Consider the following 27,648-nt stretch of genomic DNA (forward strand, 5'->3'; position numbering starts at 1 on the left):
AATGAAATAAGAAGCGATGGAATGGATAAGACAGAGTCTGTCTGGGCAAAAATCGCACTGGGTAAAAAAGCAACTAGAGCTTCCCCTGAGATAGTGCTTGGGGAGTGCTATAGACAGCCGGGATCTGATTTGGATATGGATAGAGACCTCTTTAATGTCTTTAATGAAGTAAACACAAAGGGGAAATGTGTGATTGTGGGAGACTTCAACTTCCCGGATATAGACTGGAGGACGAGTGCTTGCAAGAATAATAGGGGTCAGATTTTTCTGGATGTGATAGCGGATGGATTTCTTCATCAAGTAGTTGAAGTACCTATGAGAGGGGATGCCATTTTAGATTTGGTTTTGGTGAGCAGTGAGGACCTCGTAGAAGAACAGGTGGTACGGGACAACCTTGGTTCGAGTGATCATGAGCTGATTCAGTTCAAACTAGATGGAAGGATAACCAAATGTAGATCTGGGATTAGGGTTTTAGACTTCTCGAGGGCTAATTTTAAAGAGTTAAGGAAATTAGTTAGGGAAGTGGATTGGACGGAGGAACTTGTGGATTTAAATGTGGAGGAGGCCTGGAATTACTTTAAGTCGCAGCTGCGGAAATTGTCGGAAGCCTGCATCCCAAGAAAGGGGAAAAAAAACATGGGTAGGAGTTGTAGGCCAAACTGGATGAGCAAGCAACTCAGAGAGGGGATTAGGAAAAAGCAGAAAACTTACAGGGAGTGGAAGAAAGGCAGGATTAGCAAGGGAAGCTACCTTGATGAGGTCAGAACATGTAGGGATAAAGTGAGGAAGGCTAAAAGCCGCATTGAACTGGACCTTGCAAAGGGAATCAAAACCAATAGTAAAAGGTTCTACAGCCACATAAATAAGAAGAAAACAAAGAAAGAAGAAGTGGGGCCGCTATACACTGAGGATGGAATGGAGATTAAGGATAACCTAGGCATGGCCCAATATCTAAATAAGTACTTTGCCTCAGTTTTTAATAAGACTAGTGAGGAGTTTAGCGATGATGGAGGGATGATAAACGGGAATGTGGATATGGAGGTGGATATTACCGCAACTGAGGTAGGGGCCAAACTTGAACAGCTTAATGAGACAAAATCGGAGGGCCCGGACAATCTCCATCCGAGGATATTAAAGGAACTGGCGCGTGAAATTGCGAGCCCGTTAGCGAAAATTTTTAAGCAATCAATAAACTCAGAGGTTGTGCCGTACGACTGGAGAATTGCTAACATAGTTCCTATTTTTAAGAAAGGGAATAAAAGTGATCCGGGTAATTATAGGCCTGTTAGCCTGATGTCTGTAGTATGTAAGGTCTTGGAAAAAATTTTAAGGGAGAAAGTAGTTAAGGACATAGTAATGGTAATTGGGACGAATTGCAACATGGATTTACTAAAGGTAGATCGTGCCAAACCAATCTGATCTCCTTCTTTGAGAAGGTGACGGATTACTTAGATAAAGGAAATGCGGTAGATCTAATTTACCACGATTTCAGTAAGGCGTTCGACACGGTTCCACATGGGGAGCTGTTAGTTAAATTGGAAAAGATGGGGATGAATATGAAAGTTGTAAGGTGGATAAGGAACTGGTTAAAGGGGAGACTCCAGCGGGTCGTATTGAAGGGTGAACTGTCAGGCTGGAAGGAGGTTACTAGTGGAGTCCCTCAAGGATCGGTTTTGGGACTGATCTTATTTAACCTTTTTATTACTGACCTTGGCACAAAGAGCGGGAATGTGCTAATAAAGTTTGCGGATGACACAAAGCTGGGGGGTATTGCTAACACGGAGAAGGACAGGGATACTATTCAGGAAGATCTGGACCACCTTGTAAACTGGAGTAATAGTAATAGGATGAAATACAACAGTGAAAAGTGCAAGGTCATGCACTTAGGGATTAATAATAAGAATTTTAGATATACGTTGGGGATGCATCAGTTGGAAGCGACAGAGGAGGAGAAGGACCTTCGGGTATTGGTTGATAGCAGGATGACTATGAGCTGCCAATGTGATACGGCTGTTAAAAAAGCAAATGCGATTTTAGGATGCATCAGGCGAGGTATTTCCAGCAAAGATAAGGAGGTGTTAGTACCGTTATATAAGGCACTGGTGAGACCCCATCTGGAATATTGTGTGCAGTTCTGGTGTCCCATGTTCAAGAAGGATGAATTCAAACTGGAACAGGTCCAGAGACGGGCTACTAGGATGATCCGAGGAATGGAAATCCTGCCTTATGAAAGGAGACTCAAAGAGCTTGGCTTGTTTAGCCTGGCCAAAAGAAGGCTGTGGGGGGATATGCTTGCTCTATATAAATATATCAGGGGGGTTAACGTTAGGGAGGGAGAGGAATTATTTAAGTTTAGTACTAATGTAGGCACGAGGACGAATGGGTACAAACTGGATATTAGGAAGTTTAGACTTGAAATTAGACGAAGATTTCTAACCATTAGGGGAGTGAAGTTTTGGAACAGCCTTCCGAGGGAAGTAGTGGGGGCAAAAGACTTATCTGGCTTTAAGACTAAGCTTGATAAGTATATGGAGGAGATGTTATGATAGGATAGTTTAATTTGGGCAATCGATCTTGGATTATCACCAGATAAGTCTACTCAATGGTCTGCGGGGAGATGTTGGATGGGATGGGAACTGAGTTACTGCAGAGAATTCCTTCTTGGGTGCTGGCTGGTGAGTCTTCCCCACATGCTCAGGGTTTAGCTGATCGCCATATTTGGGGTCGGGAAGGAATTTTCCTCCAGGGCGGATTGGCAGGGGCCCTGGAGGTTTTTCGCCTTCCCCTGCAGCGTGGGGCATGGGTCGCTTGCTGGTGGATTCTCTGCAGCTTGAGGTCTTCAAACCAATTTTGAGGATTGCAATAACTCAGTCCTGGGTTAGGGGTTGTTATAAAAGTGGACGAGTAGGGTTCTGTGGCCTGCCTTGTGCAGGAGGTCAGACTAGATGATCATATTGGTCCCTTCTGACCTACGAGTCTATGAGTCTATGAGGTCTAAATATTAATAGTACTCAGAATATTTAAACGATTCAATTAGTGTGCAGATATTATGGAAATCATTAGGTTTAGGTGAACGCTTGAGTAGGTGTCTGATGTGCTGACTTCTACTTTTTTAGAATGTGAAAATCTCAGATTTTATGGATTTTATAGATATCTTTGGTACCTACATCATTCATTCCAGCAGCCATTTATTAAATACATTGATACTTTAATTGTTTCTAAGAGTGGTTGCTTTAGTTGTAAGTTGTACTGTAGATTGTCTATCAATGATGTAAAAGTGCCTATGTTTTTTGCCACTATATTTTTCAACAATCTTGGTGAATAAGTGCTAATATGACAATTAAAATATTTGGTTATGATAATTTTTTGTTGGATTTTGGCCATGCATTTCCCATTGCCCTAAATTTTGAAGCAGTACACAAGTTGCTAAATCTTTATCTCCTATTAAAGTCAAGGAGTCCAAGGGCTTGTAATTTATATAATTATTTGGCTGTCTTATGCCCAATAGCTCTAAGGGAGATTTTATACATACAGGCTTCTCAGATGTCCCTAAGGGCAGGGTAATCTTCATCTTTCCATTCTGTGCTTCATATCTAGTTTAATGAGTTTCAATATGGCTGATTTCATTGCATATGTGACAAATAATTTACTCCTCAACATAGAAGCCCCTCCCATCCTAGTAACTGTTAGAACGAATTGTCACTGCCTTATGGCCTGACCTGCATCCCAAACAACCTGTGACTTCTAATTAGAAGAATGGGGGGCTGTTGGGTGAAGACACTGTAGAAGATGTGGGGCCAATAAGACAGGCTCTGAGGTTTGGAAGCCAGGGGAGCAAAAAAGAGACTCAGAGGAAGTTGAAAGGGGTGTAAACCTACAGTTGTGCAAGTGGGAGACTTAGTCTTACCCCAGAGAAGTTAATTGTATTTTGCCTGGAAGAATAATAGCCCCTGCAAAGGTATAGTTATGCTGATCAGGGAGCCATTACTCTGAAACAAGTCAAAGGGGTCATTTGTGCTAATTCATTAAAACTTCAACATCAATGAGCATTAAAGTGATGAAATTTTCTAGTACAACTACCATTTACAAGGCCCAGTGACATCAGTGGAATAATATGGCTCTAACTAGGGAAAAAATTCTGGCTCCACAATTTTTTTTTAAATGTTTGGGTTTTTTATAAAGTTTAAATCTTTGTAACTGTATTCTATACATAAAGAAATATCATTGTGGGATACAGTTTGTGTGAAAAATGCTATACAAAATAAAGTTGTATAAACTGAAAAAAAAAAAAAGCGTACATTGCCGAATGATAGTCTTCAGACCATATCTAAAACACCCAAAGTTCAAAAAGGTTTGGATCCACTGTTCTGGTTAGGGCCCACCTGCTCTTAATCTATGCTGGTTTTTATTCTTATCAGAGTCTTGACCGCAGAGGGAGAAAAAATAGACCAGAGAACAGTTGCTCTCTATACTGAACTTGCTTACATGTCTGTGTAATTTTTGTCCATTGTTCCTGAAAACACAAACCATACTCTTCCTCACTGACTTAACCAATTTTTTTTCTTTATACATTTGCTGGGTGTTTTATAAACCCTAAATCCTACACTGAAGTTCAGCAAAGCACTTGTTCAACATTAGCTACAGATCGAGTCCTCGAAGGTCAGATCTAGCTTACGATACTCTGAAAGTTTGGACATGAAGTCTGGTTTTGTGGATTCTTATGGAGATGAACCAAAGCCAAAACGTGAGACTATATCTAATGCCCCCAAAGTTCAAAGAGGTGAAGATCCATGTTCTGGTTAGGGCCCATCTGCTCCTAATCTATGCTGTTTTTTATTCTTATCAAACTCCATAAATCCAAGTTGCAGTGGCAATTTCAAAGAACTAAATTATAACTAATTAGTTCTTCAGGTTGCCTACAAGCATATTAAATTTAGATTTACAAACTTGTTTACATGCAGTACTATTTACTATTTTCCCTCAAAGGGCTGCCATGAGTCTACTTTTTCTTTTCCATACAGCTAATAAAGAGAAACCATTTTTAAGGGTCCTATTCATTAAACTGTTGGGAAATCAATAAGGATGTATGTCTTTCTGTTGATCAGATTTAAGAAGAATTAAAACTGAAACCTTCATAATGACTTTTTAAATCTCCCAGCATGAGTAGATAACAACAACAAAAAAACACCCAGGGAAGGAGTATTTTCAGCATCAGTATGAAGACTCATAAAATGTTTTCCTTATTGCTGTGTATAGTATTGTAGGTATCATAGTGATTGAAGTAGTGTGCAATATTAAAATTGCTAGCAAAACTTAGCTGAAGTAATGTTTTACATGTTTTGTAAAAGATAAATTAATCTCATCTCATAGGAGCTATCACTGTTACAACTAACCCCAGAGCTGTAAAATGAGCTGTAAAATGGATTTGATGTTAGAATATTACAAGTTCTGTCATTATGGGTAAGATTAACTATATAGCCTGATAAAGGTCTATTGCTCTTCGTGATGCAGTGATGTCTAAGACAAGAAATCGCTTAGTAATTATAGCTGACTTAGTGGAAATAAAAGGGCAGAAAAGAGGCACATTGGAATAATTATGAGTAATGGAGAGACAAATGCTTTGAGCAAGGTAATACGGAGATAACAATTTCATGGGGACAGATAATACAAAGGGTTAAGTCCCAAATAAGTTAGAGGCATTAATTCTGGAATAAAGTTATAATTTATTTCTGTCCAACAGAGTGGTAAATGAGGACTTTGTCTGATCTGTGAGATTTCTCTTCAGAGCTCTTTGTGAGATTGTTGTACTGCTCTTATTGACTTTCATGGTTGTTGTGTGCATGTATCTAAAAGCAGAAATTGTTACACAAGGCCAGCTTTTCAAATGCTTGGGATCCACAAAAGGGCCAGACGTTCAAAAGAACTCTCAACTCTCATTTAGGCACCAAAATCTGATTTTAGTGCCTAAATGGGAGCTAATCTTTGAAACTCAAATTTTCAGTGTCAAATCCAGCACAACCCATGTAAATATTCATGTTTTCAGAAGGAAGAACATACCCATTAATATAGACCAGGTTCAAAAATGATTACAAAGCTATCTGCCCAGTCCTAAAGTATGTTAACACTACATTCATTTAAAAACAAGTAAACCAAGGGATCTGGTGACAATGACATTAATACACCATACATGAAACGTGGAAGGAATATGCTAATGTGCTCAGATACTCTAATGATGATTGCAGCATATATAACTCAATAGATAAATAGGGATAAAAGAACTTTAAAGGGTATAGGCCTATACACGTGAAAGAAGGCCATGTTTAGACAACATCATGGCTGCATGAATGGCTTGTATTGAACACAAGGAGGAGTAGCACAAAACAGTTCTGATGGATGCAATGAGCAATATTATTAGGTATTAGAAATCGCATGATAGCTTTTCATTTTTACCTTTTCATAACCTACATTTTAAGAAATTCATCAATATTAGTTAATAAAATATTGACTTGTGGAAGCTGAAATTTCTAGGACTCCTCCATTTTAAACTGGAAATCACCTATTATATACCGTATACTGCTGTTTACCACCATTTTAAGCTAATTATATTAGACTACCTGTCCCTAACAAATAATGGCCTTAACTGTTCTGCTCGTTCTCTTCAGAGCTGCCAGATGTAATGGGGCCAATTAACCTGCAACATTCAATGTGAGATTTATGCATAAGAGGAGAAAGTGAGTATTTCTTCATTGCATTTGGTTCCCCAGTGATCCCTACACGTTTGCCACATCTAATCGCTACATAATGTGAAGTCCACTGATCAATGCTTTCCCTTTTCTAAATCATAGAGATGCTTCCAGAAATCCTGTTACAGTCTTTTATATTTTTCTTTTATGCATCCAGGGCCAGATTTTCAAATAATGGCATTAAAAACTGTGTTTGCAAAATTTATGTCTTGGTGTGATTAAGTAATTTTGTGTGGAAAAATATGCAACTGTGAGCACAGAATGATTAATTCCTTAGGTAAGACTTCCTGGTGGTATTTTACAGAGCTGATCAACAAACAAGAAATATTTTTGTGAAAGATTTTAAACATTTTTTTCTTGATAAGTCTCCCAACAAATGTTAGTTTCTTCCAGCTGTTGTGTGGAGTCTGGTCCGACAGTGGATATATGATGGGTGGTGTCAAAGATTGGGGAAGGGGATTGCTCTTTTTTTGATGATGGAAGGTTTGTGTGACTGTGAGAATGAGTGATGCCCCAGACTCTTTCTTTAAATTCTCACTCTTCAAATTCTGTCTGCCTGCCTAAACTTGGTTTGGGGATTGTGATGGGTGTATCTGGCCTTTGCAGCTCTCTACAGAATACCCCACAGCCCTACTACATACACCCTGCCTCAAGAAAGGAGCAGCTAAGGTGGGTCCTCCAGGCCTGTCTAGAGAGGCCTCATAAAGCAGCCAATCGGAGCCTAGCAGGCTCAGATAAAAAGAGGTGTTAGGGCTCAGCAGTTTAGTTCCTGTCTGGGATTAGAAGGGTGTTTCTCTCTGGCCAAAGGATCTGGAGAGATAACCAGGGTTGTTTCCGGCTGTATTTGCTTAAGCAGGGTTTGCAGAGAGAGAGAGAGAGAGAGAGAGAGAGGATGTAAGAACCTTAACCCTGAGATGAGGGTGAAGCTAGGTAGGAAGAGGCCCAGGGAAATAGCAGTAATAGATTGAAATTCAGCAGTGTGTAGCTGCTGTTTATAGCATCTCTGTGTTGTAACTCAGAATAGTGGGTGAGCCCAGGCTCCCCAACTGGCCACAATGGCATAAGCCCTGTCACCTTCTTGGGGTTTATTTGAGAGCCTGGACAAAGAGCTGAATTTAAAGGGCCCAGAGCCATGTGTGAAGACCCTATTGATGGCAATGGAACTATTCATTTACTGAACTCTTTACTACGCAAGAAGGGGTTTATTTGAACATTGTGACTTGGCTGGAGGCCCAAGTGATGGAAGACCCAGGAATGTTGGTCAGCAGCCTGCAGAGGTGTTCAAGAGGTGAGTGCTCCTGTTACATGGATAATTACATCATCCCTGTGATATCTCTTTACCCTTTTGTTACTGATATGTACTTTCAACCTAAACTTCATGTTAATAGTTTTTTTTTCTTTTTTTGGTCTTGGAATGTCCTTTGTTTTAAAGTAACTTCATATTTGAATACTAAAGAAGAAACACACAGTGGATGCAACCAAACATTATTTCTATGGATTTGAAGCTATGTAATATCAACCTAAAATCATTTTTAAAAAACCTTTCAAGGGAATATTCAAAGTGCAAAGATGCGAAGTGTCCAGTATATACATGGTACTAGGCTGTTAATCTGGGTTTTCAGATGCTTTGTGTTGCCAGAACAGTGCAAAACTGCCAAAGTGTTCTGGTGAACTTGGTTCTTAATTTGCAATTGACTTTAAGGGTGTAGACAGCTGCAGCAGCACAGGAGCCAGCAAACAGAGCTGTAAACAGGGGAGTTTCAGTGGGAGTTTCCAGGGGGAGGTTGCAGGGGAGACTAAGACAGAGGAACCGACAAGCAAGTCAAGGGATAGGGTGGTGGTCTGGTGCCTGCTGGGGGCTTGTGCTGTGTTGACTACCAGGCGTCAGGTGGGAAGACCATGACTGATAGAGAGGCAGTAGTGAAAGACACAATGAGGATGACTGGATGTGGAAGCTGCGGCATGTACATGATCCTGGAGGGGGCGCCTGAAAAGAGCTTTGTCTGCATGAAGTGCCGCCTGATAGAGCTGATGGAAGAGAAGATCCGAGGACTGGAGATGCAGGTGCAAACTCTGGTTGAGTTCAGAAGGGAGTTTGAGCAGACGATAGAGCACAGACACGAGGGGGCTGAAGGGATAAGCTCAGATGTGCAGATGGAAGCAGGATCAAAGAATTCAGAGGAGAGACTGCTGGGGGAGGAAAGTGGATGGTGGAAGCATGTGACTAAGAGAACCAGGCAGAGGAAAAGACGGGCCAGTGAAGGAGAAATAGAACTCAGGAACAGGTTTGCAGAGTTGGAAAATGAAGAAGGGGCACAGCAAGTGGTCGCTGAAGGAGAGAGGGCAAGGAAAAAGAGAAGAGCTGATAGTCCTGCAAGAGGAGGGGAGAAGTCAATGGAGGCAACACCAAATATAAGCCCCAGGAGGATTGCAAGGGGGAATAGGAATTGAGAGGACTTGCAGCCGGTGGGTGCGGGAGATAGACCGGAGAAGCGCACTGTCACCAGGAAAAGGCAGGTCTACGTGATTAGGGACTCCTTACTGAGAAGAATAGACAGGCCTGTGACTAGAGCTGATCGGGCGAACAGAAGGGTGTGCTGTATACTGGGTGCTAAGATACAGGATGTGGACCTGAGGCTGAAAAGGATACTAGCGGGAGCGGGGAAGAATCCGTTGATTGTCCTTCATGTAGGAACGAATGATATGGCTAGATATTCTCTAGAATGTATCAAGAGAGACTATGCCAGACTGGGGAAGATGCTTAAGGAAATCGAGGCTCAGGTGATCTTCAGTGGTATTCTGCCGGTTCCTAGAGATGGGCGACAAAGGTGTGACAAGATTATGGCGATCAACAGATGGCTCAGGCAGTGGTGTTATAAGGAGGGCTTTGGGATATACGGCCATTGGGAAGCATTTACGGACAGAAGACTGTTCTCTCGGGATGGACTTCACCTGAGCAAGGAGGGAAATAGACTTCTAGGATGGAGGCTCGCCGACCTGATTAAGAGAGCTTTAAACTAGAAATTTGGGGGAGATGGTTGGGAGATGTTCGGGAGATCTCCACGCCGGAATTTAACCTTGAGAGGGAAGTAAACAAAGTAAGAGGGGATACAGCCGTGGACAGAAGAATTGGCATAAGGAGGAAGGGTAGTGTAGATAACAGACTAACAGGTGATGGTGGTGGTAGAATGTCCGTGCCTAACAGGGTACAGAATGTGAGTAAAGCCAAACGGCAAAAATTAAGATGTCTGTACACTAATGCGAGGAGCCTAGGGAACAAAATGGAGGAACTAGAGCTACTGGTGCAGGAAGTGAAACCAGATATTATAGGGATAACAGAAATGTGGTGGAATAGTAGTCATGACTGGAGTACAGGTATTGAAGGCTATGTGCTGTTTAGGAAAGATAGAAATAAAGGCAAAGGTGGTGGAGTAGCATTGTACGTCAATGAGGAGGTTAACTGTAAAGAAATAAGAAGTGATGGAATGGACAAGACAGTCTGTCTGGGCAAAAATCACACTGGGAAAGAAAGCTACTAGAGCATCCCCTGAGATAGTGCTTGGGGTGTGCTACAGACCGCCGGGATCTGATTTGGATATGGATAGAGACCTCTTTAATGTTTTTAAGGAATTAAACACTAATGGGAAATGTGTGATCATGGGAGACTTTAACTTCCCAGATATAGACTGGAGTACAAGTGCTAGCAAGAATAGTAGGGATCAGATTTTTCTGGATGTGATAGCTGATGGACTCCTTCACCAAGTAGTTGAAGAACCGACAAGAGGGGATGCCATTTTAGATTTGGTTTTGGTGAGCAGTGAGGACCTCATAGAAGAAATGATTGTAGGGGACAACCTTGGTTCGAGTGATCATGAGCTAATTCAGTTCAAACTAGATGGAAGGATAAACAAATATAGATCGGGGACTAGGGTTTTTGATTTCAAAAGGGCTAACTTTAAGGAATTAAGGAAATTAGTTAGGGAAGTGGATTGGACTGAAGAACTTGTGGATCTAAATGCGGAAGAGGCCTGGAATTACTTTAAGTCGCAGCTGCAGAAACTATCGGAAGCCTGCATCCCAAGAAAGGGGGAAAAAACCATAGGCAGGAGTTGTAGACCAAGCTGGATGAGCAAGCATCTCAGAGAGGTGATTAAGAAAAAGCAGAAAGCCTACAAGGAGTGGAAGAAGGGTGGGATTAGCAAGGAAAGCTATCTTAGTGAGGTCAGAACATGTAGGGATAAAGTGAGAAAGGCTAAAAGCCAAGTAGAGTTGAACCTTGCAAAGGGAATTAAAACCAATAGTAAAAGGTTCTATAGCCATATAAATAAGAAGAAAACAAAGAAAGAAGAAGTGGGACCGCTACACACTGAGGATGGAAAGGAGGTTAAGGATAATCTAGGCATGGCCCAATATCTAAATAAGTGCTTTGCCTCAGTCTTTAATAAGGCTAATGGGGAGCTTAGGGGTAATGGAAGGATGACAAACGGGAATGAGGATATGGAGGTGGATATTACCACATCTGAGGTAGAAGCCATACTTGAACAACTTAATGGGACAAAATCGGAGGGCCCGGACAATCTTCATCCGAGAATATTAAAGGAACTGGCGCATGAAATTGCAAGCCCATTAGCGAGAATTTTTAATGAATCAGTAAACTCAGGGGTTGTACCATACGACTGGAGAATTGCTAACGTAGTTCTTATCTTTAAGAAAGGGAGAAAGAGTGATCCGAGTAACTATAGGCCTGTTAGTTTGACATCTGTAGTATGTAAGGTCTTGGAAAAAAATTTGAAGGAGAAAGTAGTTAAGGACATTGAGGTCAATGGTAATTGGGACAAAGTACAACATGGTTTTACTATAGGTAGATCGTGCCAAACCAACCTGATCTCCTTCTTTGAGAAGCTGACAGACTATTTAGACAAAGGAAATGCAGTACACCTAATTTACCTCGATTTCAGTAAGGCATTTGACACGGTTCCACATGCGGAATTATTAGTCAAATTGGAAAAGATGGGGATCAATATGAGAATTGAAAGATGGATAAGGAACTGGTTAAAGGGAGACTCCAAGGGATCGTACTGAAGGGTGAACTGTCAGGCTGGAAGGAGGTTATTAGTGGAGTTCCTCAAGGATCTGTTCTGGGACCAATCTTATTTAACCTTTTTATTACCGATCTTGGCACAAAAAGCGGGAATGTGCTAATAAAGTTTGCGGATGACACAAAGCTGGGGGGTATTGCTAACACGGAGAAGGACAGGGATACTATTCAGGAAGATCTGGACCACCTTGTAAACTGGAGTAATAGTAATAGGATGAAATTTAATAGTGAAAAGTGCAAGGTCATGCACTTAGGGATTAATAATAAGAACTTTAGATATAGATTGGGGATGCATCAGTTGGAAGCAACAGAGGAGGAGAAGGACCTTGGGGTATTTGTAGATCACAGGATGACTATGAGCCGCCAATGTGATATGGCCGTGAAAAAAACTAATGCGGTTTTAGGATGCATCAGGCGAGGTATTTCCAGCAAAGATTAGGAGGTGTTAGTACCGTTATATAAGGCACTGGTGAGACCCCACCTGGAATACTGTGTGCAGTTCTGGTCTCCCATGTTTAAGAAGGATGAATTCAAACTGGAACAGGTTCAGAGACGGGCTACTAGGATGATCCGAGGAATGGAAAACCTATCATATGAAAGGAGACTCAAAGAGCTTGGCTTGTTTAGTCTAGCCAAAAGAAGGCTGAGGGAGGATATGCTTGCTCTTTATAAATATATCAGAGGGATTATTATTAGGGAGGGAGAGGAATTATTTAAGCTTAGTACCAATGTAGATACAAGAGCGAATGGGTATAAACTGGACACTAGGAAGTTTAGACTTGAAATTAGATGAAGGTTTCTAACCATTAGAGGAGTGAAGTTCTGGAACAGCCTTCCAAGGGGAGTAGTGGGGGCAAAAGACATATCTGGCTTTAAGATTAAGCTTGATAAGTTTATGGAAGGGATGGTATGATGGGAGAGCCTAATTTTGGCAATTGATCTTTGATTATTGCCAGATAAGTATGCCCAGTGGTTGGTGATGGGATGTTGGATGGGATGGGATCTGAGTTACTGCAGAGAATTCTTTTCTGAGTGCTGGCTGGTGAGTCTTGACCACATGCTCAGGGTTTAGCTGATCGCCATATTTGGGGTCGGGAGGGAATTTTCCTCCAGGGCAGATTGGCAGAGGCCCTGGAGGTTTTTCGCCTACCCCTGCAGCGTGGGGCATGGGTCACTTGCTGGTGGATTCTCTGCAGCTTGAGGTCTTCAAACCACAATCTGAAGACTTCAGTAACTCAGGCATAGGTTAGGGGTTTGTTATAGAAGTGGATGGGTAGGGTTCTGTGGCCTGCTTTGTGTAAGGGGTCGGACTAGATGATCACATGGTCCCTTCTGACTCTAGAATCTATGAATCTATTAATGAAGAAGGGTGTGGGAAGCCCTGTCCCAGAGTCCCAGTGTCTCTACATTTTATGGGCTTCCCTTGTACTTCTGCTGCTGTGTCTAGAGGCACAGTGGAGCTGAAGCAGTAGAAGCATAAGGAGTCTTTCAAGCTCAAGCTAGAACACAGCCATTGAACAGCTAAAGAACAGTGACAATTAGGACAACTGATCTACCACTGAGAAGTCTTGAAAAATGTGATTGATTCATTGATTCATAAAGCTTCAGCCCAGAAGTGACCATTAGATCATCTAGTCTGACCTCCTCTGTATCACAGGCTTTTAACTTGTGTTTGGCTGAAGCATCTATTCCAGAAAAGGCATTCATTCCTGATTTGAAGACTCCGAGATGGAGAAACTCTCTCTTCCCTGAGTAGTTTGTCCCAATGGTGAATCTCTCACTGTTATGTTCAAAATGGAAGTATTTTTATCTGATTTCAATTTCCAGCCATTGATTCTTGTTGTGCCTTTCTCCATCAGATGAGAGACCTTTAGTACCTTGCATTTTCTCCCCAAGAAGATATTTAGACATCATAATCAAGTCACCTCTTGATTGCTTTTTTAATAAGCTGAAAATATAGAGCTCTTTAAACCTTCCACTGTAAGGCATTTTCTCCAGCTCTTAAATCATTTTTGTGGTTCTTTTCTGTTCCCTCTCTAATTTGTCAACATCTTTTTAAAAATGTGTAAACCTGAACTATACACCGTATTCATTTTATCAATGCTGTATACGAAGGTAAAATCATATCCCTTCTGCTATTCATTACTCCCCCATTTATACACCCAAGAATCATATTAGCCCTTTTGCCACAGAATTGCACTGGGGGCTCATGTTGAGTTGCTTGTCCAGTATGGTCCCTAAATCCTTTTCAGAGTCACCGCTTCCAAGGATGCAGCACTGGCATTCCTTGTTCCTAAATGTATAACTTTATACTTGGTAGAAGTAAAATGCCTTTTCTTTGAATTGTCCTAGCTGACCAGGAAATCCAGATCACTCTGTGTGACTGCCCTGTTCTTCTCATTATTTACCTCTCCTCCAGTCTTTGTCATCTATAACTTTTATCAGCAATTATTTTATATAGACCTCTAGATAGTTGCTGAAAGAGTTCAGTGGCATAAAGCTTAGTAGTGATCACTGCAGAATACCACCTGAAACCCTCCTATTTCATGATGATCTGCCACTGATGATTTTTTGAGGTCTGTCAGTTAGCCAGTTCTTGATCCATTTAATGTGTGCTCTATTGATATTATATAGTGCTAATTTTTTAATCAAAATCTCATAAGGTACTAAATCAAACACCTTACAAAAACTTAGTATACTACATCCAGGGTGGGTGCAAGGATGTTTCACGCCTGAGGTGAAACTTCCACCTTGCACCCCCACCCCGTCCCGAGCCCTGTGGCAGCCCTCCACCCTAAGGCTCCCCCCCCAGCGGCATCTCCCCCCCCCGGCAGCAGCTCCCCCCAGCCCAGGGAGCTGATGCGGAAGCTCCCCACCCCAGCTCACCTCTGCTCCGCCTTCTCCTCGAGCATGCCATCACCGCTCCACTTCTCTCGCCTCCCCGGCTTGTGGCACCAATCAGCTGTTTGGTGCCGCAAGCCTGGGAGGGAGAGAAGCAGAGTGGGGCAGCATGCTCAGTGGAGGAGGTGGAGCAGAGGTGAGCTGGGGCGGGGAGTGGTTCCCCTGTGTGTCGCACCCCTCCCTTACTTGCTGCAGGTGGCCCTCCCTGCATCCCTCTGCCCCAGGTCCCCTCGCCTAAATGCAGACGACGACCGGGGCGGCTGAAGATCCGGCCACCGCAGTCGCCTCCAAAGGACCCGAAATGCCGCCCTCCAAATGCTAGTGCCCTAGGCAACTGCCTAGGTCACCTAATGGGTTTGCACTGGCCCTGACTACGTCTATATGCAGTTACTTTTAACAGCAAAACTTGTAATCTCCTCAAAGAATGAAATCAGATTCATTTGACAAGCCCTGTTTTCCAAAAAAACATGTTGATGGGCATTAATTATATTATTGTCCTATTAAGTGAATCCTATATTAGCATTTCCATTATTTTGGAATTATTTTTCATTATTTTGGAAAAGCTGGAAAGTGATTGGTTGACTTACTTCTGATGTCACAGTGGCCTCACTGACTTAATTATAAGCAGCATCTGCTTGATAGACTGCCCCCATTACAGTGGACTCTGAAGACCTCAGATTCCTTTAATGTAGTTATCCTCACAACATCCCTGTGAGTTAGGAAGGAGCTGTTATACCCAATTTATAGGTGGGTAATTGAGACACAGATAAACTATCTTGCAAAAGATCACACAGGAAGTCTGTGGCAGAGCAGGAACTTTAGTCTGGATTTCCTAAGTCCCAGATGACTGCCCTAACTACTGAATCATCCTTCCCATCAACAGCTCTGGGAAGAGCAGCAGATCATCAGAATACTCCAGGAACCAGGGTCTGAACTGAGACTGGTGGTGACTCCCTGTAGTGAGAGAGTAAGGTGACCAGAAGTCCCGATTGTATAGGGACAGTCCCGATATTCAAGGCTTTTTCTTATATAGGCACCTATTACACCCCCACCCCCCGTTTCGATTTTTCATACTTGCTATCTGGTCACTCTATGAGAGAGGCATGTGAAAAGGCTGGGAGGTTTTGCTGTGGAAGTGCTGGAAAGAAAGCCGAGAAAAGGGCAGAGACTGGGTATGGTAAAAGATAAGTCTGGAAAGCAGAGCAGATTAATGTTTGAGGGCAGATACCTATGGTAAAGGGTTGGGGGCTAGAGTCTGTAGTGAAAGAAAGGCAGGGCCAAGGACATATATAGTTCGCCGATTCAATGGGTGCACAATACTAAACTGTCAAGGGGACACCAACCAGATACAGCAGCACCTTCCATCCCACCACCACAACCCTAATCCCAGCCTAATGCAGAGGGAAGGCACAAGGTGGGGAAATGGAGAGCTTGCCTGCCCCACACTCACCCTGCAATGGCAGCTCCTGTCCCATGGGACTGGGCCCAGTTCCTCCTGCAGGACAGAAAGGTGGCTGGCCAAACCTAAGTGGTGCTATATGACCCTGTGCACCAGGATGCAATGCCCAAAGTGGGAAGCTGGACCCAGCCTTGTGGGACAGGAACTGGCATATTGGAGTAGTGCAGGGCTGGCTCAGTCGTTGTCCAGCCCCATTCCCTGGGGCCTCTCCTCCCCACAGGCCTGGGAGGATTATCTGCCTGATTTTATATCCTTGGTTTCATGAATTCTGTGGGTACAGTTGCACCCGTGAACTCACATTAAAGCTACCCTTGGCCACAACTTCCCTACATGTTAACTAGTGACAGTGAGGGGGAAAAAACCTGCAACCAAAGAGAAGGACTTGGAAAGGAAACCATATCCTGGGGGAAAGTGGTGCTACACCCTGGAGAGGGGAGAAGATGGATAGCATCACAATTGAGAGCTTTTACCCAATGCAGAGTCTGGGTGGAAATAGATTTAGTTTATTTCATTTTGAATTTGTTTGAAACTTAGGCTTACCCTGGAAGAGGGAGGAGTTTTACTCGATCAGAGGGTCAAAACACTTAAATCACATCAGATTACCCAAATACTCAAGAATGAGGGGAAACTGAGGCACTGATGTTGGGAAATCTGAGATACAGCCCCAAAACAAAAAGATAAGTGATCTCTGATAATATGCCATTGAGTTTCAAATTACTAACTTGTTGACTGAAGTCCTGCTTTGTTTATAAATTATATATAATTTTGGTTTATTTAAATAAAATTAGTGGAATGACATGTTGGATATAGTGCTCTACCCAACAGAATATGTAAAGTTGCAAAACAGGTTCACATGAATCTAGGAAAATTGGTTTAAGTATTTACCTGATCCTGGAGCTCCTGTCGAAAACTGGTATCCAGTTAGCTTTATTAACTATTCTTGGTCATTAACCAGTGCGGCTGTCTCCACTTAGGATTTCTTACAGTTCCATAGAGCAAATGTGACATGATGGACAGTAGCAGGTCACTTCTTTTTATCTCCTACGTCAGTCAGCACAGTTAGGGCCATACTCCCATCTTGTCCATACATTGTGCATCAAGTATTGTTATCTAAGCTAGTAGGTGTAGCATTTAATACTAGAAATGCTATCATGTTCTAACCTTCATAGTGCTAACAGCAACCCTGTAAATACGTTTCAGGTTTTCCCAATGCTGTGGGAAAAAAATCTGCACCGTCAGTGCAGGATTGTGGACACATTCTCTGACCTGAAATGAAACCTGCTAAAATGTAGTGCTACAGGCTATGCACACACTTTCTGTAGCATGCCTTGTGATAACAATGCAGATATGTTCTCACTGTATTACTTCTATAGACTTACTTTGCTGTTACTCCTGGTAGGGAGACTTATTAAGAACCTCTTAAGACAAAAGAGCAGAGGACTAGGCAGTTTGCAACTTTAGTAATAATTAACAAGCTGTACAACTTCATGAAGCTATGGATAATTTGTCACCAAAGTTTCAGTTTCACATTTGGTTTAGTGCTGTGTGCAGTGGATTAAATGCCAAACAGTATGTTATCTCTGCATAACCATATAAATGACATTCATATGTTAGGCCTCTGCTCTTAATTGAATTTTTGCTTCTTTATTTAGAAACAAAGATCTCTTGAAAAGATTAAATTGGTCCTTAAGCAACAACATATTCTCATACTCATTCCTCTTATTCTCTCTGCTTGCTGGCTGTGTTTATTAGGGGATATGTCACAGTGGTTGGCGTGATAATGTGGTACATTCATCTTCATATGGTAGGTACATGCACATAACTTATGAGTGGGGAAACCACAAATGTGTGGTGCGGATGGAAAAATTAGTCCAAACAAATTCTGCCATGATAGAGTCCAATAATGCAATTAGCCATTGCTGCTGAAGAAAAGGATTAGTTTGAGAATATGAACAGATTCCAAAAATGTAGCATCCTATAAACCATGACAGAACTATGAAGATTGTTTCTTAATCAACGAGACTCTTTACTAATCTCTCATAATTATTTTGCAGCATCTAATTATTTTCAAACAAGTTTTTTTTGTAAAGCAGCCTCTTGTGGTATCAAATATTTTAATGACATACATTTTGCTGAAGGAGTGCTAAAGGAGCACTCAGGGAAGAAAATGCTATTGCAGAGAAGCAAATTGAATTCTTTGCTTTAGTCTTCATTGTAGAGGATGTGAGGCAGATTCTCACACCTGAACCATTCTCTTTAGTTGACAAATCTGAGCAACTGTCTCTGATTGAGGTGTCAATAAAGGATTTTTTGGAACAAATTGATAAATTAGACAGTAATAAAACACCAAGACCAGATGGTATTCACCCAAGAGTCCGAAGGAACTCAAATGTGAAATTGCAGAGCTACTAATTGAAGTATGTCACCTATCACTTAAATTAGTCTCTGAACCAGCTGACTGGAATATAGATAATATAACACCATTTTATAAAAAAGGCTTCAGGTGCAATCCTGGCAATTCCATGCTGGTAAACCTAACTTCGGTACCAGGCAAATTGGTTGAAACTATAATAAAATATAGAATTATCAGACACAGACGAACATCATACGTTGAGGAAGAGTCAACATGGCTCTTGTGAAGGGAAATCATACCTCACAAATTTATTAAAATTCTTTGAGGTTCTGTGTGACGTTAGCAGATCCAGTGCCAGCTCATTTAACTAATGTAAAATGCTGGCTTCCTACAGAAGGTGTTATGTCCTACCCCCTTGAAATCAAACGAGCCAATAAGAAACATCAAAGAACAAAGACTTTATTAATTGCTCCCCCTATACCTAAGAAGAGGAGAGACATGCAGGAGGATTTTTCCCATCAGAATAAACTCGGGGCAGGGCGGGAGAGAGGAAATAAAAATCCCTGGCAGGAAAAAACTGGATCTTTTTATGCTGCTTGGACTTTGGTGGGAGAGGGACATCAAGAATTACTATGCATGAGCGAAAGATCCCCAGTGCTTGGCCTGGGTTAGCCCTAAAGGACATATAGAGCTTGCTTATTGTAGAAGCTTCTACCATCTTATGGAACCTAAGACTGTAACTCATTTGTGTGTATATGTTTACCTGCTCTAACCTTTTAAATATCTCTTATTTGTTTTTCTTGTTAATACAACTTTATTTAATTCATTATAGAATTAGCTCCAAGTGTTGCCTTTGGTGTAGGTTCTAACATGCAATTGACCTGGGGTAAGTGACTGGTCTTTTGGGACCGGGACTAACTGGAATATTTATTGGAATTTATTTTGTTTGCTTTTTGGTGCATGGGACCATCTATCAGAAAGGCAAGCTTACTTGGGTGGCAAGATAGAGTGCCCGAGGGGACTCTCTGTGGCTCCATGTGAAATCTAAGTATAGAACTCACAACCAGTTCGGGGTTTGTGCCCTGCTTCTTAATAGTCTGTCCTGAGGTTGGTATTCATGGTGCAGAGCCATTCCAGATATTGTTGAGCCTGTCGAGCTCATGTGGACAGAGTGATCCAGCAGATATAGCACACTTGGACTTTCAGAAAGTCTTCTTGACAAGGTGCCACACCAAATCAAAGTAAGCAGTCATGGGATAAGAAGGGAAAGTCTTCTCATGGATCAGTAACTGGTTAAAAGATAGGACAGGATACTGGGCTAGATGGGTGATTGATCTGACCCAATATAGCCGTTCTTATGTTCCTATTAATCTATACATTTGGGAAAAAACAGGAGCATAAAATAAAAATATATAACTAACTACTAATGACCAAAAACTTGGAGTGGTCATTATTCTTCACAAAGTCTTGATTGCAAGGTTTTGTTAATGGACTTTGCTGTATAAAGCTATTTGGAACTTTGGTTTTATTTTAAATCATGTTATAATCTCCCTCATTACCATACTCATTTAAAAATTTAGAGAGATTATATTCCCATTTCAATATTACTAGTTCCCATTAGTGTTAAACCTGAACTTGTATAAAATAACTTGGTTCCTTCATTCTCATATATATGATATATAATATTGAAATGGGAATATAATCTCTCTAAATTTTTAAATGAGTATGGTAATGAGGGAGATTATAACATGATTTAAAATAAAACCAAAGTTCCAAATAGCTTTATACAGCAAAGTCCATTAACAAAATCTTGCAATCAAGACTTTGTGAAGAATAATGACCACTCCAAGTTTTTGGTCATTAGTAGTTAGTTATATATTTTTATTTTATGCTCCTGTTTTTTCCCAAATGTATAGATTAATAGGAACATAAGAACGGCTATATTGGGTCAGATCAATCACCCATCTAGCCCAGTATCCTGTCCTATCTTTTACACATATATAATATGTGTAAATCAGGAATAACTTCACTTCAGTCATTTAGGCCTGGTCTACACTACGCGTTTAAACCGATTTTAGCAGCGTTAAACCGATTTAATGCTGTACCCGTCCACACAACGAGGCCCTTTATATCAATATAAAGGGCTCTTTAAATCAGTTTCTGTACTCCTCCTCAACGAGAGGAGTAGCGCTAAAATTGGTATTACCATATCGGATTAGGGTTAGTGTGGCTGCAAATCGACGGTATTGGCCTCCGGGCAGTATCCCACAGTGCTCCACTGTGACCGCTCTGGACAGCAATCTGAACTTGGATGCAGTGGCCAAGTAGACAGGAAAAGCCCCGTGAACTTTTGAATTTCATTTCCTGTTTGTCTAGCGTGGAGCTCTGATCAGCACGGGTGGTGATGCAGTCCCAAATCCAAAAAGAGCTCCAGCATGGTCTGTACGGGAGATACTGGAGCTGATTGCTGTATGGGGAGACAAATCTGTTCTATCAGAGCTCCGTTACAGAAGACGAAATGCCAAAGCATTTGAAAAAAATCTCCAGGCTATGATACAGAGTCCACAGCACAGTGCTGAGTGACATTCGTAACGGAAAGCCAAAGAATTAAATGGATGCTCCTGGAGGGAGGGAGGGGGTACCGAGGACTCCAGCTATCCCACAGTCCCCAAATATCATTTGCATTCTTGGCTGAGCTCCCAATGCCTGTAAGGTCAAACACATTTTTCGGGGTGGTTCAGGGTCTATCTCGTCAATTTACCACCCCTCCCCCTCCGTGATAGAAAAGGGGGAAAAATCATTTCTTGACTTTTTTATATGTCACCCTATGTATACTGCATGCTGCTGGTAGACATGGTGCTGCAGCAGTAAACAGTAGCATCCTCTCTCCTCCCCTCCCCGGTGGCAGCCGGTACAGTGCAGTAGGACTGATAGTCATCCTGGTCATGAGCCCGTGAGTGCTCCTGGCTGGCCTCAGGTGAGGTCAGCCGGGGGCACCTGGGTAAAAATAGGAATGATTCCCGGTCATTCCCAGCAGATGGTACAGAATGGCTGGTAACCGTCTTCATCATAGCAACTGGGGGCTGAGCTCCATCAGCCCCCTCCCTTTCATGTGTAAAGAAAAGATTCTGTACTGCCTGGACTATCATAGCAGCGGGATGCTGGGCTCCTCTGCCCCGCACCATTTAATGTCCTGGCTGGACTATCATAGCAGCTGGAGGCTGCCTCCCCCTCATTTTATCTCAGTAACAAGTCAGTGTTTCTTATTCCTGCATTCTTTATTACTTCATCACACAAATGAGGGGGACACTGCCACGGTAGCCCAGGAAGGTTTGGGAAGGAGGGAAGCAATGGGTGGGGTTGTTGCAGGGACACCCCCTAGAATGGCATGCAGCTCATCATTTCCGCAAGATCTGACACGGGGCGACTGTCTCTCTGATACACTGGTTCTCTAGTACACTTCTCCCATATTCTAGGCAGGACTGACTCTATTTTTAGATACCATAAAGGAGGGATTGACTCGGGGAGTCATTCCCATTTTTGTCTTTGCGCCCCCAGCAGACCTCAGCCAGGGGCACCCATGACAGCAGCAGACGGTACAGAACGACAGATAACTGTCTCTGCTGTCATGTAAAGGCAAATGAATGCTGCTGTGTAGCGCTGCAGTATTGCCTCTGTCAGCAGCATCCAGTACACATACGGTGACAGTAAAAAAAAGCTGAATGGGCTCCATGGTTGCTGTGCTATGGCATCTGCCAGGGCAATCCAGGGAAAAAGGGCGCAAAATGATTGTCTGCCGTTGCTTTCCTGGAGGAAGGAATGAGTGACGACATTTAACCAGAACCACCCGCAACAATGATTTTTGCCCCATCAGGCACTAGGATCTCAACCCAGAATTCCAAGGGGCGGGGGAGACTGCAGGAACTATGGGATAGCTACGGAACAGCTACCCACAGTGCAACGCTCCAAAAATCGACCCTAACCTCGGACCATGGACGCACACCGCCGAATTAATGTGCTTAGTGTGGCCGCGTGCACTCGACTTTATACAATCTGTTTTACAAAACCGGTTTATGTAAAATCGGAATAATCCCATAGTGTAGACGTATCCTTAGATTACACCAGAATAAGACAAACGTATGAGTATAGTAAGACCTGGAATGACCATCACTTTACTGTTCATTGCTAGGTCGCTCAGCCATGTTGGTAGCTCTGGCAAATATTAGTATGCACCCAGATTTTTTCAGAGATAGTGAAAATACTGAAGGTGCCCTGCTATGGTATTTTACACACAGTTTATGGTGTAACGGATTTTGAGTATGTATACTTCTAATTCCCTCTGTAATAAACTGTCATCTGAACTATATGCATAATCTTTTTGTAATGCAGTGTATGGTTGTTAAAGGTTAATTGAGAGCAATTGACTAATACATTATTTTGCTATTGAAAACAGGTGGCACTCATTTGAGTAAATGCAATACAGAAGAAACTGGAGACAGGAAGGTAAAGATGAGATTTATGTTTGGAGCTAGTGATTTAAGCTGTATGCTGTTTTAAACCTTTATATTAAGAGGTGATGGATAGAGCTGGTTGGGAATGTTTGAGGAAACTTTTTTTGTTAGTAAATACCAATTTCTTGAAAACAAAAAGTTTTGTGGAAACATACTGGTTTTGACAAAAAATTTACTGGGCAGGTTTATCAGGTCCAGGATGGAATTTCTGGGGAGAGAGACAGAGAGAGAGATTGCCCTCCCTGAATAGCCTGGTGGTTAGTGCACCCACCTGAGATGTGGAAGTTAGTGTGTGTGTGTGTGTGTGTGTGTGCCTCTTTCTTTGACTCAGTGAATATCTAATAATTTATACAAAGTGAAATAGCTTCAACAGGAGAGACTGAGATTTTATAGCCTAGTGGAATGAGGCCAAGCAGGTACTTGAATCTGGCTCTCGCACATCCAAAGTGAGTGCTGTAATGACCAGTTATTGACTATTCTGAATAGTGTGTGTATCCTATGCTATTGTGTGTATGCTATGCCCCCACCCCACTCCCCCTCCAAAAAATTCAAGTAATCTCACTTTTGTTTCACTGAAGAATGAAAATATATGTCAAAAAATCTTTTTTATGAAATAGAATTATTTGTTTTCCAGCCAGCCCTAGTAATGGGTCATCTCAAAAAGTCCAGGTAGCTAGCTTTGTTGCAGATTTTTTTCAGGGCAAAAAAATGTTCAAAGGAGAATATTATTTTAGAATGACTCGGTCACTAATGGTCTTGTACATAAGAAAAGTTAACAGGGATGATTTAAAAATAATTGAAACTTGACCCAACATACATAGGCCACAATGCTTTATTGTTCGGAAAAGGGATCTTATTTTCATAAGTCTCTACAGAGCACCTGTTGCACTGTGACTGTATAAATACTAATTGCTCATACAGTGGATTTCATTAAGTCTTGGATTCAAAACCAAAATCAACATCAAAGCCTAGAGTGGTTTTAGCTTTGCGTTTGTCAACCCAGATTACTGAGATTTTGTCAAAAATCTAAACAGATCATCTATCCATCTTTAGTATTGATCCATGGGGTAATATTGGCCAATGTCCAAGGCAACAGCAGCTTTCCAAGTGACCTCTGTGCATACTCACTATTAGGTAAACCTGTGGCTCAGCTCTGAGTTGGAACCTTCTAGAAGCTATGCCTGTTGAGGCACCTGCATACTGTCCCACTAAGTCTCCTTGGGTTTATGAATGCTCTGGAGGTGAGTATAATGGGTGTGTGACCCTACTTCCTTCCAGTTGCAGTTGTGTGAGGCCAGTCCTTTACCAGACTTAGCTCTGAATTTACTCTAATTTAGTTTTAGTGAAGAAATACCTTTTTCAGAAGAGAGAAAGAAAAGGGATATAAAATTACTTTTCATAGACTGCTCTCGTTTGTTTGTTTTGATTTGATTTTTTTCTGTCTTGTCTGACTTGGCTCACTAGTAGGTTTCTCCAATTGAATTGGCTGGTGAATAAACATTCCTAATTTTTTTCTGAAGTTTTCTATTTGCTGTATTTCAGTATCCCATGCAGCTTACAGGAGTGGAAGAGATAAAACCTTTATCTTCCTGTCCTTAGGTACATTGTAATAGAGGCAACAACATTAATATTTCCTCAAGTTCAGTACATTGCTGGAAAAGAGCTATTGTACCCAGTTACATGGGACAAATTTTATATCATAGAGACTTGTTAATTATGATTTGGAAATAATATGAAAACTTAAAACAATTGAAACCTCATTATCCAATCCATTTGGGGGACCATGAGGTGGAAACCAAAGGAACTAGTGTATGAAATGTTGTGGCTAAACAGCTGAGTTCTTAAAAACCATGATCAGAGAGAGTACACTGGGCCCAGACAAAGGACCTATGATGGATCCTGGAAAAGGGACCAGACACAGAGAGGCAGTCCTGAAGAGTTGGTGTTCCAGCAGAGAAAGAAGGGAAGAAGACAGAGGTTTGAGAAACGGAGGAGAGGTTATGTTAAGTGCAGGCTGAAAGGAAGCAGTAAAGGGGCTCAGAGGTGGGAAGAATCCCTGAAAACAGCTGTGCATCTGAAAGAAGAGAGCTGCAGCAGAGGGTAGGACTTAGTTCTGCTACCTGCCCAAAGGAAGGAGCAAACAAGCCTTACATAAGGTCTGTTGAGCCCAGGGTGAGGCTGAAGATGAAGTCTCGAGGACAAGCCAGAGAATAACACAAGAAGGGGCAGAAGGATCTTTTGTGTTGGGACATTTTGGACTTTGACTTGTACTTTTGTTAGCCCAGAAAGGGTAGGTCAAAAACATTACCTCGCCAGAGGGCTGAGTTGTGAGAAGAGAGACCACTACATGACTGGAGTGACTGTTAACAGGGGGGCACTAGACAGGAAAGAGCAGCTATGTGGTTCATGTCCAACCACGAGGGAGCATGCCAGTGGTAAGCGCACTCTTTCACAGGACCCCTCTACTGGAATGGTACTCATATATTGTACAATCCAATAACTCCATTAGTCACAAAGTTTTAGTTGGCATGGGATTAGCAGTCAAGGATTTAGGAGTCACCTTCCCTCTTTGTGAGTAGGAATGGTTCTCCAGGAGAACTTGTTGGGGGTGGCATTTGGTTAGGTACAGAAACAGGAAAGCATGGTTATTGGCCTGTCTGCCCTGGTCAAACTAGTCGACCTAGTATACAGTAGATTTCCACTTCCTACTTCTGGGATGGGTACTTACTGGTATCTAGAATGAAAAATAGAAAATTGCCCATGTTAATAGTTTCTAATAATGGTTAATTTGGTCAGGAACAAGGTGAAAAGCAGGGATGGGCATACCAATTTGGATAAAATAAGAATCAAAACATATACCCAAAACTTTAGCTGCTTTCAGTTGAAACTGAAAATAAAGCATCATGGCAAGTGCTGTCCATGACTTATTTCTTATTTCTGAAACTGGAGAGTATGGGGCATTTGGAGCCAAATTATAGCTGCACGAGTGTTTTGGCTGGGCTGGGGCAAGTTAGAGTAGGGGTAGAAAATATAAAGACTTATTCAGATTGGGGACAGCCATACATTTGAATGGAGGTGTTGAGGAAGAAAAGGGAGAAAGAATAGCAGTGCTAGGAGCCTGTAGGGAGATGGTGTGGTTCCCTAGTTCCCTGGAGAGGGACGAGCTTTGCCAGACACCAGAGTGGGTAGAGCCAGAGCACTCCAAGCCCACCCTCCAGAGAGTTAGGGGCCAGACAGGAAGTATAAGAGCTCAACCCCAGAGCTCACTCAGGAGGCTGGAGAGGCCAGACACCTCTGGCCCAGCTCTCACAAGGGAGACTCCAGCGACCAGCGGCAGACCTGGAGACTGGCCTGACCGGCTGACACTCGACCCAGACCCACGTGTAGAAGAGTCTCTGAGCCTTCCCTTTGCCAGCTACCCCAAGGATCCGGTGGTGATCGACCCCCCTGAGGATACCACCTTGACCTAGGTATGTCCGGAGGGGGAGTTGGGAAATAGCCCGGGGCAGCTGACCCGAGTCTGGCTGCAGCACTGCCAGACCCCATGTCAGTGTGTTGCGGCCAAGCTCCCCACTGACACAGCAACGGGCCTTCTGCTGCTGCTAGGGCCCCAGGCTGGGATGCAGTGGAGTGGAAGGGCATGCATCCCCCCTGCCATCCAGCTCGTGGGGTGGCAATCTCCCCTTCTCTCAGGCCACTCGGACCCTGAAGCCTGGGTGTGCTATTTACCTGTGTTTGCTCAGCCCCTGCCTGAGGGCCTGAGCCTTGGACTCTTTACTGCCCCGCCTTGACCCAGGGCGTGGGCGAGTTATCTCTTAATTGTTACCTGTGTGTGGTCAGCCCCCTGCTTGACGGCTTGAGCCAGGACTCCTGTGTCCTGACTGATTCCCCAAGGGTTCATGCCAGGACTAAGGGAGGCGGTGTGGTTCCCCGCTGCTCTGAAGAGGGATGAACCCCAGTGAACCCACTCTACAGAGCCCCAAAATCCTCTGGGATCCAACCAGGAGAGGAGGATTCATAACACAAATTGAACAGCTTTATATTTGAACTGTACAATCTTTAGGGTGGGGCCATCTTTTTGTTATGTATGTGTCTACTACAGGGGGGCCCAGATCACTGACGGGGGCTTCTGGATATTACCCCAAAAAAATAAGAACAAACAATGCTTTACATAACTACTGAGGTTTTTTTTCTATCACTAAAATAAAAGCCTGATGGAAACTCCAATGCAGAAATGTCAGCATCTTCCAGTTGCTCTTTTTCAAGGGAAATAATTGGAAGCATTATATATATGGGCTTAATTCTTGATCTGCGCTCAGGGTTAACATTTGCAATACAGTTTGTGCATATTACCATCCAGCTGAAGGAGAGGATGTACTGCTGCACATGAGTGGTTAGGATGTTTTTTTAATGAGTGTGGAGCTAAGCCCCGAAAGGAAGACTTGGGAGATGGTGACAAGACTAAAGATAGAAGCTGAAGGGTTTTTATAGTGCTGAAGCACAAATGGGATCTGACTTCTCAATTCAGGAAGTCAAGATAGCGTGCCACATCTATCAAAGCTATGGTGAACAAATAATTGTTC

The sequence above is a fragment of the Gopherus evgoodei genome, chromosome 5 (genome assembly GCF_007399415.2).
Source record: "Gopherus evgoodei ecotype Sinaloan lineage chromosome 5, rGopEvg1_v1.p, whole genome shotgun sequence".
Lineage (NCBI taxonomy): Eukaryota > Metazoa > Chordata > Testudines > Testudinidae > Gopherus > Gopherus evgoodei.